At 39.0% G+C, this 20,669-nt stretch overlaps 1 protein-coding gene across 8 annotated transcripts in view; it reads right to left on the reverse strand.

Moving 5' to 3' along the window:
* LOC129374297 (disabled homolog 2-interacting protein-like) overlaps nucleotides 1–20,669 on the reverse strand; it is a 163,410-nt gene that overhangs the window by 65,373 nt on the left and 77,368 nt on the right. Inside the window, exon 1 of one of the 8 annotated variants that reach the window (XM_055052658.1) lies at nucleotides 7,679–9,052. The exons of the other annotated variants lie outside the window; for them this stretch is intronic. The gene's annotated coding sequence lies outside the window, so the exon portion shown is untranslated. Of the gene's footprint in view, nucleotides 1–7,678; nucleotides 9,053–20,669 lie in introns of those variants that run through there. 8 annotated transcript variants of the gene reach the window in all.

Genomic DNA, 20,669 nt, shown 5'->3' on the forward strand with positions numbered 1-20,669 from the left:
TTTTGAGAACAAAATGTCTTAGCACATTGCGATAAGAAACATCCGTTACTGTGAAACACGGTGCTGCTTTTGATAATCACTACGTGTCATGAGGAACAGTAAAGTGAATGCAAAAATAACAAATTTTCACTTCACCATTATTTAAGTCCTAAAAAAAAAAAATCTAATTTTACAATTCAAGCTACTGTCTGACTTTTGTTTTGAAATGATAGTATAAAAAATAAAACCTGATGAACATTGGACACTGGCCTGTCCACACATGAGGAAATTAAGGACATTTTGCGAGACATCGCGTCCTCTCACATCTGCAATCCTGTCTTGCGTAGTGTATGAATATAGGGACAAAAGACAGAAAATATGCAGGCTGCTACAGTTTAAAGAATGTAAAAGTTTTGCTGTGATCATGTTTTCTTAATTAATGATCACATGACCGTTTGGGGATGAAAGATCACAGCTCTATTTAGAGTAGGAGCATTCTCAAGTAGACAAATCAAAAAATAGGTCGGACTACCTTACAGGTGGAGCCACTTCAGGTTAGCGACTCTTGATTGCAGCACACACTGTGCAGCATGATATTAAGTAGTGTCAGATTTGCTGCAACATTTGAGTGGACATTGCATTACGTAGCTACTGTAAGGTGTGATACTTTTGCCACAAAGCATTAGGTGGCAAACAATTGGGTATGCAGCGTTATCAGATGCGTAAGACAGACTAGTGTCACATACTTAAAGTTCATTATTTTCATGGGCACGCAACTGAACAATCAGGGTGTTATGTTATCTTTCATCTTCGACAAAAGAGATTGGAATAAAAAACTAGTTTAGTCTCAATAGCTGCTGTAGGGTTCCACACGTCCGCAAGCCTAATATAACTGAGGACTTTGGAAATTACAGAAGAATCCTATTATTTCACATACATATCAAAAACACAAAAACTTTATTAAAAAGATGAATCTGTTTCAGGTGAAATATAGTTTGTGCCCCCCCTGCATTGGATTTAAGGTCCTGCTTGCTCTTATCTGGCGTCAACAGGCCTACATGCCATTCTGCTGTAGTGAATGGCTGGGTAAAGGTTAACTGCAAAGCCGAGGCGAAGCTGGGAGACTAAACACTGAGGGAGGGACGGGGCGGGTTGGGGATTTCCTCATTCCTCCGTTCTGGGCTGCGATAATCTCCCACATCATGAGACTGTTTGGAGTTTTGGGGAGTAAGTGAGCCTATTGTATCTATTCAATCTAGTTTGTAATCACAAATGTAGGGAGCGCGAAGGATGGAAAAACACCCTTCTGAACAATGTTGTGATATGCTACACAGGTTGTCTGACTTCAAAATTATTGCAGCTTCAAGGCATATATGTGAATTAGTCAATGGATAACATTTTGTATACGAGAATGCCCCCATCTATAGTTGTTGACAACAAGAGCACGGCGCCGGGAGGAGAGATAGGACTCATTCAGCTGGCTTGTTTGTCTCCTGTCATCATCTGAGCGGCCTCATCGCTAAGATCTTATTCCCTTGCTAACCACCAAGCTGCTCAACATGGCAACACCTGCGTAAAGCGGAGGCACAGGAAAACAGGAAGAGACCAAAAGAAACATGATGGGTGGATACATAACATTCCAGACGAGCTCCCACAAGTCTGCGTGGCGCAGGGGTGGGAGATGGACGGAGCAAACGTGACACGTCTTGGGCCGGGAGATGTTGACAGAGGGGGAAACAGACAGAAAGAGGCATGAAGATGAAAAGAAATGTGTATGCCAGCGCTTATCTGGTATGCAAGAATTTAAAAAGAAACAATATTCTGAGATTCAGAAGTAATTATGACAGCCCTAAAAAGGCATTGCTAAATGATCAGGCAGGAAGAGGAGAGCTCACCACCTCTGGGAAGCCAGAGTGGACTAGGTGTATAAATCAAATATATATTGAATCTTTTTCTTTTTTTTTCCACATTTGTTTGAAATAGGGCCACACTAAATTCATAAAATATAAAATTAGTATAATATTGCCATAGCAGAAATCCAAAAGTTTCTTGCACAACTTCACCGACTCCCAAGGTGTGTGAAAAGTGTCAAAGATCTGGTGAGGTGAAGACTAAGAACGCTTTAAGACACAAGCCCCCCAAAAAGTTTCTGATTAAAGTTGTTTTCTTGAATTTCAGGTGTTGCTAGAGTCTTCACCTCACATTTATTGGCTTCCACATGAAATGGGAAACGAAACAAAAGTTCATAAGGACAAGGAGACAAAAGTTTTTAAAAGGAAACCAGCACAGTCTTCTCAACCTGCAATTCTATCTGCTTTTTTATGTAAGAAAGCTGAAAAATGGCTAGAAATTCACCAAAAAACTCAGCTTCAGAAAACCGTGACTTTCATCTTTGTCAGCTGAATGAGAATGACCAGCAACAAGTTGCTTTAAAATGTCCAAACCCTTTTCATAACAATCAGTGAACATACAAACAAAAGCATGCAAAATTAGCACTCTCTTCAGGAAGGAAGTGGTTACTGAAAGGAAGACATCCAAAGTTAGCATTCTCAGAATTCATGTGGTTTTTATGAAATAGAGGGATGACTGTAGGCAGTCTGTATTTTTTAGGCATCAAATGCCATTTTAGAGCACAATCAAGTAACTATGTTTCCTTCAGTTGTTGAAAAAATGCTGTATGTATATCAAACATGACTTACAAGAAATTAAGACTTTGTAACTTGATTCTTTGTCTCTTTAAGAATTTCTTGCTGTTTCCGAAGATCCGCCTTCAAAACCTCTCTCATCATGCCCGACGTATTATTTTAAATTTGATGCCTGTCACCTGTCCACCCATCTCCGTCATGGAACCAGTGAAATTTGGAAATATTGAACATTTTGGAAATCTCAAAGTCGACGTGTGGACCTGCATGTTCTACTTACAGAGATTAATGTTCTTAATCAACAAGACTAACTTTTGCTAATCACTACAACAAAATGCTAAACGCAGCATAAATCACAAGCCCCACATTCACTTTATTCTTTTTGACAGTAAAATGTTAATTACAGTTAATCGTTTCCTGCTCGGAGAAAGTGCCACTAGCAAACATTGGGTGGAAGAAAAGCAGCGATAAAAAAGTAGTCAATGAATCTTTAGAGATCATTTTACTGCTGTTTAGATGACTAGTACTTCACGTGAAAACAGAAACTGTTGGTCAGACTATGGGATGTATAATTTAACTACATAAGCACCACTTATAACAAATAGGACGGTTTAAGTAATTATTAGATTTGATATCTTTATTGAATCTTTTGATAGGAAATACAATGAAGGAAATGCCATTGTTGTTTTATTGTCTGTAATAAGACAAACTCATCATCTTAAGACTTCATCTGCATCAGCAGCTCCCCATTGTGCGTAAACAACAGATAATGACGCCGCAGTCTCAACTCCACGAAGCAGTGCTTAATTTATCAAAATTCTCACGAGTCCAGTTCAAAACAATTAGAAACCTAGTCCTTCAGATCTTTCATGAGCGTTTCAAAAAGATAAACAAGAAATTGTTGTTCAGTCTCCTCTTCCAGAAGTTCACACATGAGGAGAAACAAGTGGGAAGTGGAACCTTAGGAGCCATTAGAGCTCCCTGTCATTCGTTTCTGCCACAGCCTGGCCTTCGTGTCATTTGTCGAGGCAGACAAATAAATAGAGGAGAGATGAAGCAGGGACAACAACTTCACAGAGTTGATTTGGGTAGAAACATGTGAACAGAATCGGGATGAAGTGTAGAGAGCTGTTCTCTGCAGCCGTTCCACCTGAATCCACAACCTGGCCTTCGGGGCAAGAATTGACAATGCCACTCTGTCACGACCATATGTTCCCATTTCATTCTCTGATGATTAAATCAAATATATTTCGCCTTGCAAGTGTGGTTCAAGAGATTAAAAATCAAGAGAAAATTTGACTGAACTGACAAAATAAAAATACACCAAACAGAAATTTGGGTAGAATAATTGTCTGTGTTTTTCTTAAAGCGCTGACTTGCAGTCGTAAAATTTTTGCCAATTAATATATTTCCCTTTATGAACTAGAACAGCCAAGGACATGGCAAAGCATAACAACTTAAACTCTGAATGACTGGAAACAGATCATATTTGATTTATTTAGAGTGGAAAGAATTACTTTTTCAGGTAGATTGCAGCTTGCAAAAAATGAAAAGGTGTGGGTTAAGTAGGGAAATGTATTGCGTTAAATTGCCCTGAAACTTTTGTGGCTCTCTGTATTAATTCTTTTGAAATTTTAGTTATTTACCCTCCATTTTTTTCATGGTATTGTATTTTTCTTTTTCATGCAAATTTGTTCATGTGTGTTTTGCTATGTTAAGGAAACCTTGGGGGAAAAAAATTGAACACCCAGCTAAATGTACAGCATCTTCTTTAGCATTTAGTACAATTATTATTATTATTATTATTATTATTATTATTATTATTATTATATAACAACAATCGTATAATTTCATAATGATCCACTTTTACCGATACAGATATATTGTTTATATATGGACATATCTCAGCTGAGCCTGTTTGTTCTATTAAAACTGTTCACATCTGATACTTAACTAACTTTAAGCTTCCAATGCTTTGTTTTCATTTTAGCAATTATCGATTCTTTACTCAGTACCAACTTCCACAATGAAGACTGTTGTGGTTTGTGTGATCGTTTAATCCTCGCATTGCACCAACCCAGTAATATCCTTTGCGTTTCCAGAGGACCAGATGATTTTTGTTTTTGTTCAGACCAAGCGTTGAGCTGTGCCCTTCCAAAACCAGAAGTGGACCTGAACGTCCATCGACCTCCAGCTCCTCCATCCAGCCACTCATTCCCTCCCTTCCTCCCTCATTTCCATGTCCCTGTGTCTGATCAAATGCTCCGCTCCACTTCATCAGCTCCCAGTAAATCAATGTACATCACAGAGATGATCCACAGCGTGACAGAGTACTTACAGAGACACAACACTCCAAAAAGAACAAAACAGACAGGAAGCAGCATTGGAGGACAGATTACAAAGCAGCGCTGTATTCATTCTTGCGTAACACATAATGCACTAAATATATGGGCCAGTACTTAATCACATCATCAGCTGAACGTCCCTGTGGTCATTTGCTGAAGTGAGAAGAAACTGTCTGGAAGGTGCATAAAAGGTTTAGCCACCCAGAATTAACAAGTGCAGAAAATACTAGAGCATAAACAATCGCTGACTGTTTTGTTTCAGTCTTCTTCCTACAGTGACTAGTTTCTTCTATCCTCGCGTCACATTTGGCCTCGCTGTCTCACCCCTTTACCCCATCTGCATGTCCATGAAGCTGCAGAAATGACCGACATCTCTTGTCTACTTGTTAAAAAGCCATGTAAACACACACACACGCAAAAAAATAAACCCAGGCTTCTGAATACAACACGTGAATAAGCTTCAGTATGTACAGTAACATCAGTTCATGCGTATGAACTGATATGGCGCCCCTGGCTAAGTGGAGAGGAAAACAATGGAAGCTCATAATGTAAACAGAGCAAACAGCTATGCAGTCCATACACTGAGTGCTCCAAATGCTTTCAGCACAATATGCTGAATTCAAGCCGTTTCATTTTTTACTATTATTATTTCTATAAGCCTCCGGAGCACAAGACAACCACTGAGCTCTGAAACCTACATCAACAGCATGCTGCGGCAAACAAGCACACAATTTATCAACCATCAGACAACCATTACTGATTTTTCAAAACAGAAAATAGCGTTCTCAGTGGAGTCAGAATGTTTTTCAAATCCAAATTAAATTTATTTAAGTCTTTTGTGAAAGTGAAACTAAATTTACTCACTTATGCGACTGGTGCAACATTTGTTTCTATGTTCTAAAGAAGTACAGAACAAAGCGAGATACCACTCCATTGCCACAGAGGGAACTCCTGGCTCAATTCGTCTGTATTTGACCGTGTTTCTGTCCTGGAGAAAAACCAATGATGCAGCACAATATTAATATATATATATATATATATATATATATATATATATATATATATATTATATATATATATATATTTTTTTTTTTTTTTTTTTTTTTTTTTTAATGTACTCCTTGGTCAGTTCAAAGCCACTAATGGAAGTATTACTGCAAATAACTTTGTCTCTCTTTATTTGTATTCTCAAATAAATCCATCACAGATGACTGCATATTTTAATCCAGGTCAGGGTGGATGGTTCCTTTCTCCTGTCGCCACATGCTTGCTCAGAATGAGGCTGCAGTAAAACAAATTAAAAAAATAAAAAAACGTTTTTTTTTTACTAACCAGCTTTAAATGATCAGCTAAATTTCACTGTATTGTATTAAAGTTAGGAATAAACTGAACTTTATGTCATTTGTTTTCAATTGTATTGACATTTTTGATTTGAAATTCATTTAGACCAAAGTGGATTCAGTGTAGCTGGACTTGTTCTATAAAGTAGCTTGAGATGACAGATGATCTTTGTTGGTAACTTTTATTTATTTATTTTTCTTACTTTGATGAGTGGTTTTATTCAATGAATGTGGTTAATTATAAAACACAAATGAAATCACTCTTTGCGAATCAGGATAGATTTGCATAAATGTACAAAATTAAATAATTAAGTTGTCAAATTGACTCAAATAGAACATAAAAACCATCAGTTCTGTGGTGTGGTGGACAAATCGAAGAAAAAAACAGTTTAAAAAGTTTAATTACTGATTTTCTTAGAGCACAAAGACACATATTTTCCTAAAAAATATAATATTTATTACTCTATTTTTTTTGATGACCAAATAAATCCAGTGAAATGGCATTGACTTAATCAAATATGATGTACAGCTACTGATAGATTTTCTGCATGTAATGGTCTCGTCTTACTATTTACATTGTTGTGAACATCTGAGGAGCCTGCATCCATTGGTCTATTTAGATTCGTGGAAATGTCCAATCAATATCAGGAGAGGCTGATAAAGATTCTGCCGTACATTGCAAAAAAAAAATTTACCCTCAATGCAATGTTTAATTCTAATTAACTCAGAGTTAACCTTCTAAAGTTTGAAGAAAATTTTGATGACACATCATCAAAGAAGAAACACCGCATCATGATTAAAAGCCACCAACAATAGACTTCCCTCATTGCTTGTATTTTTTATTTTATTTTATTTTTTTTATAGTTAATCTAATTGGCCTGAAACTGTTGGCCAGAACCAGCAGCTGACCTCACAATGTGGCCCAGTCATCTGATTTGTGTTAGCTGGCCGCACCTCCGTCACACAGGCCGGCGTGGTGTGGCGTTCCCACATTCGAGTTCCATGCTCCCAAACGAGCAAATAAAACAGAACAAAAGCTTTTTTTTGTTTTATGGCTTCTATAAAAATCTGTCACGACAGCTTGCTCCGTCCGACCATGAATGCGAACTGAGCAGTTGCATAACAACAGCGCACTCCCGGAAAGCACAAAAGGTGCGTTGCGAGTCTGCGTGTGGTCAAGACGCTGCTGGTGACAGAGGAGCACAGTGCAGCCGGAGCATCACCCGCACACAGACTCACGGGAGTGGAAACAGTTTACAGCGAGTCGTCAGCATCAGCATCTCTGTTCGCAGCCACGCGCGTCCGCTTGAAACGACCGTCTCGCAAAGGATGACAAGGCACGATGACATGTGAAGAGCCGGTTAACACTCACCAGGCATAGTCAGTCTTATGACACTTGCAGAGTTGAGAAAATAAGCAGACTGAGCCAGATTTGGTGGTGGTGGGGGGGAGGAAGGTAGGAGGAGGAAAAAGCCAGAGGAAAATGAGGGAAAAATGTAATTTCAGAGCTCCATTCCACCCCACTTTTTTGCTGTTGATGCAAACCTCCTTCCAAACGTCTTTAGCTGTGGTCCTCTCCTCTCCCTCTGACCGACTGTGTCTGTCTTTCCTCTTTGGTGCTCCTTTAAGAAGAGGGGTGGAGAAAAAGCACCACAAAGCTCTCCCTCTCCTCCTTTTCTTTCTCCCACCCTCCCTTCCTCACCCCTGCGCTGAGCATGCCCTACTTCCTGTGTTGCCTCTGAAATCAGACGCACGCCCTTTATCTTCCTCTGCTTATTTTCCCTCGCTCCGGATAAAAGAATCCTGATTGTTACCTCCAATATTTATTTGGAGAAAATGAACAGGATTTGTCCCGCCTCCCCCACCCCCCCTCTGAGCAAGTCCTACTCAAGCCCCTTCCACTTACTCTCAGTGATTGACTGCACCTCCCATCTCTTTCTGTTCACAAAGGGAGGAGCCAGTGTCTGTGTGTGTATGCGCGTGTGTGTTGTGGAGGGGGGGGGGGGAGGATCGCATGCGTGTGTAGTGCAGCCTAGCTTGCCCCCTCCAGTGTGGCTCCAGTGGGAGAGAGAGAGTGTGTGTTCCACGTCCCGCTGGCTCTGCTGTGAGGTGTTTCCTCTTTGCTGTTGTCGCCGCTGTCGGTGGGAGGATGAGGGAGGCATGTGTGCTGTCAACCATGCCGGAATATGAACAGGTCAGCTGAGAGATTGTATGGTCTCAAGCTCTGGCAAAGTAACTTAGCCAATGAAGTCAGCCACAGGCTTGATATTGGCGAGACTGGAGTGTAAGTGGGAGGGTTTTGAGATCAGATTGGTGGGCTGGTAGGAGAGTTAGAGGAAAGCTTGAGTCTATTTCTGGAAGTACGGGACTGGTAGGGCTGGCATTGGGAGGATGAAAGGCAGGGCAGAGCACCCTGATAAGAAAAGGGCAGTGCAATGCTCTCGTACTCCCTGGCACATCTGAAGTGAAGTCATCCAATATGACATCACCCTTACTTCTTCTTCCCTTTCCTTCCCACAAACACATGACACATACACACCAGACCCTGTGCGAGTTGGTTGACCGCACAACAGGATACGCTCGGACCTAAACACCTACTTTACCGTTCTTGTTCTTAAAACAATAGCAGCCGTCGCTGACGCATTGCTGGTGTGAAATGAACAAATTGTGCAAAGTGCAATGCACACCTGTTTCCTTTCCAAACAACAAAAAAAAACACCTCAATATTTCAAGCCACAAGTCATTTTTATCACAACCACAACCTTCACTGTGCTAATAGGAGACTGAAGTCTAATTGTGAGTAGAGAGGAAAATAATATATGGTTTTGAAAATGTTTTATAAAAAAAAATTAAAACATTTTTAATCGTTTGACAATTTTTTAATGTTGATTTTTTTTAATCGCCCCTTTCACAAAACGGTTACATTCTAAAACCCAAAAGACGAGAGAGTCTCTGACTCAGCCCAGGTCATTCATAAATAAATCGTTTCATAAATCGATTTTCCCATGTGAGGCTTCAAAATTTAAGCCAGCATAATAGAAACCAACAAATTTAAAAACAGAGCTCTACAGTGTCATGCTATTATCCCAACCCTGACCCTGATAGTACGCTCACACCAAATGCGTTGCACACATCGGATTTACATCCAAAGTCTGCATGTAGGCACGTTGAGGCCTCATCAGATCTCAAAATCTCTCTAGTTGTTTTCCATCACTGGCCTACCAGTCAGTCTCGCTTGCCTCGTCAAATGCTCAAAAAGTTTCAAATCCTACTGCTCTAGATGTGATGGAACCTGGATTCAGCTCCACATAGATTTTGAACGTAAACCAGACATACACGGCGCACGAAAAGTGTTTGGTGTGAACGCACCATAAGACCGACACGCAATGAGTATTGAAAAAGAAAAATGTGTGGCTACGTCTATAATCCTTCAGCCAACTGGACACACATACCATTTTGAGCCGTTTCTCTCTCTTCCATCCTGTCATCTTATAAGTGTCGAATCAAGAAGGGAAAATTCTTCCAGGTTTCCTTAATCCAATTAGAGAAGCGTACAGCTACACACCCCCACACTGAAACCAATTATATACCACCGCCCCACTTTTATCAGGCAAATTAGCTGCACCTGGAATAGACCAATTGAAGCGGCTGCAGCTGCTAAACTCAATCATCATCTCTTCCTCAAACGTCCATTGAGATTTGACGTTGAAAGGATCTTAGGAGGGAATAAGTGAAATAATGTCGAGATTTAAATCCACCAAGCTCAACTCGCATTCAGTTCAGAGGAAAAGGCCAGATATGATGTAAGATTGATGTTTTTAAAGCAAGTTGAAGCAAAAGCCGATTTCGACGCCAAAATTAAAAGAAAAATCTTACCATAATTAATATCAGCCTTCTGCTGTTGTACTCCACTGTTGATGAGCATCATTTTGTTTAAAAATACAAATTCTCTCGTTGTGCTTTTTTCTAATTGCCATCAAAACTATGTTATTAACTTTGTGATTTCTTTAACTTAAAAATGTGAGCATCTGACCGAGACACAGCCTGGCTTTCAATGACACCCGATGGCAGAACAGTCTCTTTTTATGATGTTTTTTTTTTTTTTTTAAGTGTGTCATCTGTCTCGTTCCTTATCTTTTATGGCAGCATCCATCTTTTCATTTTCATTTCTAATTTTCAGTGCAGCGAACAGGCACTTCAGCGCTTTCTTGGTCCGATAGGGGACAAGAATGTCAGTTAGCCTAATAGACCGTGTCAGTCACGGAGGGGGAATAAAAGTTTTACAAGTCTTATCTTTCCTTATGTAAATCTTGTATTATGTAAATGAAGGAGACAGGAGAGCAGCCTGTGAGGTGAGATGTAGCTGCGACTTCAGAATCCGTCTCATCCGACCCAGAGGGGAAGCTATGTGGAGCGAGACGCAAAAATGAGAAACTTTGACTCGTATGTTTCTGAATTAAGAACCTTTGCCTTTCTTCTGTCTTTTTCAGGAAATTCTGCTAATTTCAAGTCAAATCAACCTTGCCTCTGAACAGAAATAATAGAAGTAATTAAACTCTGGGTGGCTGGAGTTTAATTACTGTGGAAATTCACGCAAACTCAACAAATTCTTGCACTTTTTTACACTAATAATTGGGACCAACTAATAATTGGGTGGCTTTTAATCAAATTTTTCTCAAAATCTGCCAAACACTTTACTTGTACTAAACAATTGCTTCAGTCTTGATGGATGTCAGATCATAGTCACATTTACTGTCATAAATAAATATTGCAAATGTTTCCAAATTACAACCACAAACACTATAAATCCCTAAAATTATCGCAGAATCTTGGAGGAACTTAAAAGATTATCAATATCATTGTTTCATTTTAGGAATTAATTGATATTTTAACAGTTTGTGAACAGATTTTATCAACACGGTTCCGGCACTGCGGGCCCTTTAAGAGCATTCACAATCTTGATTTGCTTGATTTCCCAAAACAAAAATGAGTTTGACACCACTGAGTTAGATGTATCTGTAAATTTCCCCTAAAACATTTTAGAAAGAAGATCAATCATTTCCAATTCCAAAATAGTGACATTCCTTCACTTGATATTCTGTTGAAGGTTTTTACAACCACACATTTAAAAAAAAAAAAAAACACTCCCGAGATAAAGCACATTTCTGTCACTGTAAAACTGGGAGAGAACAAGACTTGTGTCTTACTTATTGTAAGATATGCTTTACACAAATCATTTTTATCTCAGAGAAATATACCTGACACATATGCCATAACATATCAAACTTTATTTATGTAGTACTTTAAAAACGGGGCATGCCAAAAACATAAAAACACATTAAGAACAGATAACAGTGTCAGTAAAAAGCTGGTGAATAAAGATGAGTTATAAACCTGGACTTAAAGACAAACATTAAATACCATTCTTGCAGTTTGACCTCAGTGAAGTAATGTTTGGAAGACACACAGTGGGAGGTGAGAAATAAAGGAAACATGTATACCAGCATCGAGTTTAAGTTTACAAGAAGATATGACTCTTTTACCTTCATTTCATAGCTTAGGCCTGCAATGCTAATCTTTAAGCAGCATGCAGAGTCACAGGGAGGATTGTTCTATAGGCTTCAAGCCAGAAGCAACTTGGATCGGTCTCTGTAAAACATAAAAGCGCTCGCTGATTGAGAGCCAGTTTGGCCGTGAAGCTCAATTTAGCAACCAAAGTCAGTGCTGGACTATCACCCACCCTCAAATAGAAGTAAGAATGTTACGGACCATAATGCTGGAGCTGGAAAAGTGATTTTCAGGCCTGAGGTTTTCCTCTGAACATAAGATGGTAGATGGTAGCTGGCTGAGTCGAACCTCTGCTTCATTCTCTCAGCCAGACTTAACAATAAAATCCTTAGGTAAGGTTTCCATGTTCACATGCACATTTCCCACTCATGAAGGCAAAAGAAAACTTTAGTTAAATACCCTTCTTACCTACGTCAGTCATAATCAATAATATAATATTAATGACTCTATTATAACAGAAGTTTACCAAACTATTTCCTTCTTTTATAAGATCTATTTTATTTTTTACTTTATTTTATTTTTTTCCCTTGTTTTTATGTCATGTTGTTGTGTATCTTGTGAACCATGAGTCTGTTGAATAAAGTAATAATAAAGTAAAGTATTCCCACTTCCATTGTGAATGTGAAGCTATTTCTACGCCTCCTTTAAGGCCAAATAAGAAAGGCTAAAAGACTGCATAAGCCTTTTAAATTTGAATAAAAGTCTGTGTGGGTTACTGAAATGAAGATTCAGCAGGACAGAACCAAAATGAGTAAAATGGAAGGTCAGGGTCTTTTACAAAGATGACTGTAGGGAAAATGCATTAATCTTATCACCATGGCAATGCAGTGGGCCCTTAAGGGCTTGCAATTTTTGTGGAGAGGTTATGTGAGGTTATTGGCAGTAATAGTTACTTTACCTGTTGAAGATGGACGTCTACAAACTGAGGTTGTAGAGCAGGGAAGAAAGACTTGAAAGGTTAACAGCTGGACAGACAGATCATTGATTGTAGCTGCTTTATGCTATTTTAAAACAATTCAAACTGGGGAAAAAAAGTTTTAGAATTGTTTGATGGATAATACTAGCTGACATTAATGACTTACAGCTTTGTAAGAGACAGTTGACAGCTGTTTTTTTTTTTCTTTTTTCTTAAGTCAGCCACAGAGTCCAGTGTTTCTATGTGGGATTACTGTGGCAAAGCCGACCGACATTTTTACACTTCTGGTCACACTTCTGATTAGGCTGGGGATGTTGAGGATTGAGACTGGCTATTGTTTTTGCAGTGGCATCAGGGACAGTAGGTTGCTGTGCTTCTCCATGCTTGGTTGGATTTGAAGTGAAAGCTCAGATCTGGGACTGACAACACGCCCCGGTTGGCCGTTCTACTCCAGTCTGTATTCTGCAGGTGCTGACTTTTGTCAGAGTCATAAGCAGATATTTAAAGTTTATCTGCAAAAACACAAATGGAAATAGAAATATCCCTGCCATTGGTTTAAAAAGATTAAAACTATCAGAAGTGCCAATAAATAGTTAACACAGGTCTACACATTTTTTTTTGTCTATATCGAGTGGCCCTATTAGATATTAACATCATGGTTACTGCTAGCGCTGAAAAGTAGAGTCTGACTTCAGGGACTGATTCGCAGGTATGAAGTTAATGTTCTATTTTATTTATTTTTTTGACCAGCTGATCAGGTGAATTGATACAACAGACATCTTCTACCAAGATAAGTTTGGATTCTGACTCAGGTGTCATTTGTTTGATTTAAAAAAAAATAAAAATAAAAAAGCAGGAAGTTCAATGATCTCTGGTGAAGATGTAAATATTTAATATGCCATTGTAGAGAGTAGATATGAACATTTTCAGCTTGAGTGATTTGAAACTGCTGAAACGAGGGATCCCTTTGCCAGACTATCAGTCTTCCTCCATTTTATTGATTTCTAGAAAAATAAATAACCGTACCATTGTCACAGAATCACTTAGATGCATTCACTCCAACTCCATTTGCAGTATAGTCAACGGATAAAAGTTGTCAACTTTTATCACCGCATATATCTGCAAACTGTTTCACAAAAAAAACATGTGAAATACAACCATATATTTGTAGCAGGAGTAAGAGTCCCCAATTTACTCCTGCTACACATATATGGTTGAACTTGCTATATTATAGAATCCTGAGGAAAATACACTTCCAAAATACATTACAGTTCTACCTCTGGGTGATATAGTCAGCTGTGGATAATGAGCTTCTACAGGTTCAACTATTAGTAATATCTCCTTATAACAGCCATCTAAAGAGCCTTTGACCAGTTTAGAGTTGGATTAACGACTAAATGAGTGTGCTGCATGCCTACAGAGCAGTCTTTTTTTTATTTCTTCTTTAAAGGATGCGCAGAGCGCTGCTTTGATGGGGCCCTCTGTATTCTCATCACGCTCCTGGTCCTATCCATTATAGCTCATTACCCATGGAGGGACTGAAAGAGCGAAGACCCCCTTGGCACGCTTGGCCCCAGCTCACAGAAGCCCTATGAGGGTTAAACATCAACAAACCCACAAGACCTCACCAGCTGTGCAGGTGCCAGCACTACAAGCCTCGGGGGTCATTGTGTTGCAAATCATGTGGTTTGTAAAAAAAAAAAGTCATTGTGGTGATAAACCGCGACGCTTTACAGGAACACGCCAACATCAGGTTTGATTTGATGAAAGCATCACATTTAGGGTTAATGAGATCTATTTGCCTTCAACAAACATTTTATACTTTTTAATGTAAAGCTCATTTGCTCTAGCCATTGATATGAATCACATTTCAAATAACTTCATTCCTTCACTATGAAAAAAGAGAGAATATGACGCAGATCGGTGGAAAACACCTGATTGATGGCCACTGAATATGGTGGGTGGTGCGGTGGTCTTCAGTCTCAAGATGCCAAGAGGAAAGCAAAGAACAATGCATATTATTTTATCAAGGTTATGCCGTTATCTTCTTCTCCAGCTGCTCCAAAGAAACAAAGAACAGGCCAAAGGCTCAATGTCGCATCAGTCAGTGAAAAGACCCCCTTTCAGGAGTTTTGCAGAAGTCCCGATAGGAGCAAAATAAAACGTTTGTATATTCTGAGGGGATTCTTACATCTGCAAACATTTCTAAAGGGATTTTTATACCCCGTAGGAGTTTAGTGCTTTTATTTCAAGCTGACTCTTTGTTTTGGTTCTGTGACACAGTTTAGCGGTACGAAGACATAGTGCACTGTGCTGATATCATGAAAATGCTAATGTTCACAGAGGATGAAGGTTTTCAGAGAACAAGAGTCACCATTTGTTTCTAGAGTGGCCTGAAAAGCAGGACAAGATGCAAAAATATTGCAAATTTAGAGCCGGACCTTCATAAATCCATGTATTGCTAAAGCAAATTAAAGGGCTAATGTATCCCTAGATGTCTCAAAGAAACAAAAAAAAAAAAACTTTAATTATTTTTTTATTGCTTTTACTGCAGACACACTAGCAAAAGCTTATAAGGCACAAAGCAACTTAAAATGTAAATTATAAATTGACTAAATGTGAAACTCGGGATGCTGTTTAAAAATCAATCACATATTAAGGTAAATTTTATTTTCACTCTGCTGGAATAAATGTAGTCTAATTAAAGCTGGGGTTAATCCAACTGTTATGTTGTAAGGTTCTGCTACTGTAATAATAAGTGTATTTATGTTAAGGCTTTGGGACCAACCTGTGGTTATGTGCTTTTCCTGACTCGGCCCATTTGTTGACTCTATAATTCACTGATCAGAGACTGTGTGGAACGCTCTGAAACATAAACATTCACCTATAATATCAATCAATATGAAACGTGAAAAAAAGTTTCACTAAACGCTCAAGGAAGTGAGCGCAATTAAAAATGCAGAGCAACAAAGAAAGAAGAAAGAGCACCGAGGTCTCCAGAGGAAGTTCCGTAAAACATTGCGCTAAAAATTAATCTCATCTCCAAACAATCTCCAGCAGAGAGAAATAATAATATTATAATCATCCCCAAATTAGAGGCATTAGAGCCTGAGAGGCTGCTGATGAGTTCATCATTTGGGTCTGTGTGGGATAGAGGCTAATAACGCACAGTGTTAGGTAAAAACCTGCTCCGTGATACCCATTATTACCCAGAGAGCCGCGTTTCATCGACACAAAATCATGCCGATGCATGGCAAAAGAGACAGCAAGAGGGGCACGGCGCCAAAAAGAGAAAGGAGGAAGAAGTACTATCGCCTTCTCTAATTATGCCGCTAGTGAAAACATTGATGTATTTTTTTTGTTTGTTTGTTTTTTTGACTTTTGTTTAATACTGACATAGTGAAAACTGAGCATCTGATTGCTGGCATTAGGTGTTTTTTTTTTTTTTTTTTGCTTTCCTGGAGCATTTCCGGATCTGATCTTTATTCACTGGTGAGGATTATGAAGGAAATGATCACAAGCAAACACCAAATAACAATCCACAAATTGATGACGGGGGGGATGATAGCAAAAACTACAGATAATACAACGCGTTGCAAAATGATCAGACCGTCTTCACATTTTCCAATAGCGCAGCCAAGAATTATTTAATTGAGATGCGCTAAATAAAAGAGACACAAGGCAGCGTCATTTTAAACTGGAAGTAAAAAGAGACGCATGACTTTCTGAGAGAGAAAAAAAAAAATCAAGGTTTGTGTCTGCCTTACACTTGATCCTACACTGAAGGAATGGTCATAATGATATGACTGATCGGGATGCGTAGGGGGAGCCGAAGAGAACAGAGGGAAGGATGGGAAAAAGGAGCAAAAGAGGTGGGATATTGTTGAGGGACCACCTGGGGAATGTTTACAGAATCTAATAACTCTAAATGTCATCACTTTATTGGATTTATGGATGGATGTGTCTTTTCCTCACTGCTGCGCTCTTTCCATCATTCTCTCTCTTTTTATTACTTCCACAGATGCACTGCCGCACGACATCCAATCCACAGAAAGCTGAAATGGGGGGGAAGAAACAATCACCGAACCCTCAAAATTTATATTAATGCTTTTCAGGTTGAAGTCTATTATTCCAAACCATGTTGGTTTGATGCATGGCTCTTCATGCGCGACAAGAACATGTAAACATAAACCCAATTCATCACGGAAAGCTTACTTATCTGATTATGTTCTTGTATGATTCACATCTTTAACCAGAGATTGAACAAAAGTGGCTGTTGTTGAAGGACTCAATCTTTACAAAATACAAGTAATAAAAATATTGATTTTTTTTTTGTTACAAGAAACAGTAAGGATTTACTCTGCAAGTCATTATATATAGTAAAAATGCTTTGTTTTGATCCAGTGGCTTGCAAAAAACCCCACTTTATCTCAGTTAGTATCAGCTTGCATGTAGCTTAAACTATACAGGAAAAAAATCTGACAGGACCCTGAACATACCACCACTGAAACATGGCGGTGACAGAGTCATGTACATTTGACCACTAGAGGAAAACTGGTTCACTGGAATATGGGTGAAGCTCATTGCAGTGTAAAGCTTGGAGAAAATGCTTCAGATGAGGCAACTCTGAAACATTTGTTAAAATGACTTTCCATCTAATCGTACTGACACGGAATTACTTTTCCAGGAATCAGGAACAATTTCAGACCTTTATTATTATTATTATTATTATTATTATTATTATTATTATTATTATTATTATTATTTTGAAAACCATCTTTTTGCTTTTTCATTCTCTTAGCAGTAGTGAAATGCATCGTGTGGTCTTTGTGGTTTTGCGCATATTCCTTCCCCAGTCTTTGAACGAATGCCTGGAAATAGTTTGGTAAATTTCAATATTAAACAGTAAAAAAACTAATTACATTTCACAAACTGGAGTTCTATTTAAATGACTCTAAAGCCTTAAAATAAAAAATTTAAACTATATTAATTAGAAGTGATCTTTCTTTCCTCAGATTACAAATGAACACTGTAAATTATTCTGCTGTTTGAATGATAGTTCTCAAACCCACTGCTTGTTAAAATGACTGAAACCACAAGTGGCTGGTGCCCTTCTCCAGTGGTCAGTAGCTGAATGGCGGTTCACTCCAGATAAGTCACTATCACATAATACACTGCACACTGGAATACAGAAACATAGCATTTTTTATGGCTGTAATAAGGTTCAGATGACTAAATAGTTAGAATATAAGTCACCAACACTTTAAAACCACTAAAAACGTTCCTATTATGTATTAGATTTCATCAGGAGTGAAAATATCTGTTATTTTTCAAATGAAAACAGGAAATGCTAAACATTTTTGTGTTTAGTCTCCCCTGATAGTATGACATGTTTAATAAATACCAGCAGAGCATAATAGCATCCTATTTCTAAGTGTCACCACTAGGGCTGGTTTAATGTTATTTTACAGATATCTACCATCATCCTCCATCATACTGCCCAGTTTTTGTTTTGTTTTGGGCTTTTTTCAAACAAATGCAATGCTTTTCCAACGAAAGTAAAATATAGCTGCTCACAAAAGAGAAACACACAGCATAAGATCTCTCAGTCTCCAATGAAGAGATCGAACTATGCCTAATTAGCAGGCATAACAATAAGTGACAAGGTGCAAGAAGGAACAGAGAGGGAAGCATCAGAGAAATCGGACCATTTAATATTTATAACTTACAACAATGCTGCTTGTACTGTGTGGAAAGCCTAAGGATCAATTCCACCTTTTAGCTACTGACAGTAACACTGCAATGTCCAGGCCAGGCACAATGCTGCTGTAAACCAGTAATCCTTCTTGCTGCATCAAATCCAGTAAGGAGGGTTACTCAGATGGAGGGAGCAAGATCCACAGGAGATGAGGGTCACACATATTTGATTCAAACACAGACACATTAGCCTCCACTAGTGCACCATCCAAAGATGATATTTTATAAATTTAAAGGTCTAGAAAAACCTCTTTGTATTCATAAGTGGAATCTTAATCAGTTTGAACAAGTTGAGGCCAAAAGTTGAACAGAGCCATTTGAGTTTCTGCCCATGTCCTGTCTACTGTCGTTAGATTCCCTCAAGCTGACCATATAACCTTTAAATACAGTGTTTAGCTGCAACATAACACAATAGATTGTCTAGTTAGATTAGTTGTTCTTCTGTCAAAGGCAATCATGTCAACACATGTGCATAAGGTCACTGCAAACCTGCCACCAACTTCAGACAAACATTAGCATGTTAGCATAGCCACCAACTTATCCACCTGGATTTGATGCAGCAAGAGGATACGATACACAGGGCTGCCTTGTAGGGATTCTACCCCAGCCTTTTGTCCGGTTTCCAGGCTGATAGGCCGCACTCACCATTCGGATGCCACTTGAGTCTGAATCTCCCATCAGATACATCCCAGACAATGAGGGCATCAACACTGGTGTACCACAGGGCTGTGTGCTAGACCTCCACCTCAAGCTCAACACCATAAAAAAGGTTTTCCAACCACAATACAGTGGTTGGTCTGATCTTTGGCAGTGATGACTTAGCTTACATAGAGGAGGCAGAGCTGCTACCCATGCAGTGAAGTGATGAAACCAAGTGGCTGATTATTATCTTAATTAAAAATGAAACAATTTTGGTCAATAATATAGACGCCCAGTGAAACTGTACTTATTTCACTGGCAAAGACAATAAAACAACAAACGTTTGAGCCGATTGCCCTTGGGTAAAAAGTACCATATAAACATCAACTTACTTATTGCATAACTTGCAAAGATGGTAAAAGTTCTGTCCATGCATAAAAATCCCACTTTAACCACTTTCATGTACAGTGTAATCAAAATGAAAAACAAGTGCACAAATTATCACCAAAAACACTTAGAAAATTGATCTTACGCAATTTTAGAGCAGTTTAAGAAATTTACAAAAACGCCCTCAAAACTTCCTGATTATATCTCATAGACCTATATTTGTCTGATTACAAACACTCGAAATGAATGGGGTGAGCAAATTAGTGTTTGTGCGCTTTCCCCCTGTTTCTGCTTTGTTTTGCTGCAGATAAGTACGCTTGCCGAGAGTCCAGCCCCTGACTGATACGGATGAATTTTTCATTCCGAGTGTGCAGCTGCTCCTCTGCAGCATGTCCAGCTTTTGAGCCTCCTTCAGGCTACCTGGCCTCAGAATATCATTGCGGCGAACACCACACGCAGTCAGAGCCGTGTCTGGTGCCGACACCTGAGGCCATGTGCTCCGCTTCCTTCAAAACAATTAAAGTAAAACGATTGGAGCTTCATGGCTTAAGGACAAGTGACTTGTCCTCGACAATCACGGCTGTGCAATTTGCAAATGTGTAGACCTTGGCAATGAGAGATTCCTTCTCTACTCGCTTTCCCTTCCCCTCCTGTATCTTATCATTTCTGAAGTTCCAGGTTTTTTCCAGAGTCTGTCCCCTTCTGAGGTGTTTTATGCCCTGCAGCGATGCAGCTCCCAGGCTCACAGAGAGTATCCCTGCCTCGTCTCTCGCTACTCTCTCTAACTCTGCATCTTCTTCTACAAATTTATCCAATCGTTTTCAGGCCTTTTTTTTTCCCCTCTGCATCACAAAACCACTTGTTTGTAAGGACACCAGTCGTAATGAATTTTCGCTTTTTGTAGCTGAGGTGCATGTACATATTGTGCGGCGTTCTGTGTTGGGAGAGATAAGACACCTCCAGGACATTCCAATTTCCGCTCCAGTGTTTGCCTTCCACCCTGTGTGCTTTATCGGAGAGCTGCATAAATGCTGATCATTTTGGACACTTTACTAACCGTTAGAGAGAGAGAGAGAAAAAAAAAAAAAAAAAAACG

Source organism: Poeciliopsis prolifica, unplaced genomic scaffold, assembly GCF_027474105.1.
Source record: "Poeciliopsis prolifica strain line A6 unplaced genomic scaffold, Auburn_PproV2 SCAFFOLD035, whole genome shotgun sequence".
Classification (NCBI taxonomy): domain Eukaryota; kingdom Metazoa; phylum Chordata; class Actinopteri; order Cyprinodontiformes; family Poeciliidae; genus Poeciliopsis; species Poeciliopsis prolifica.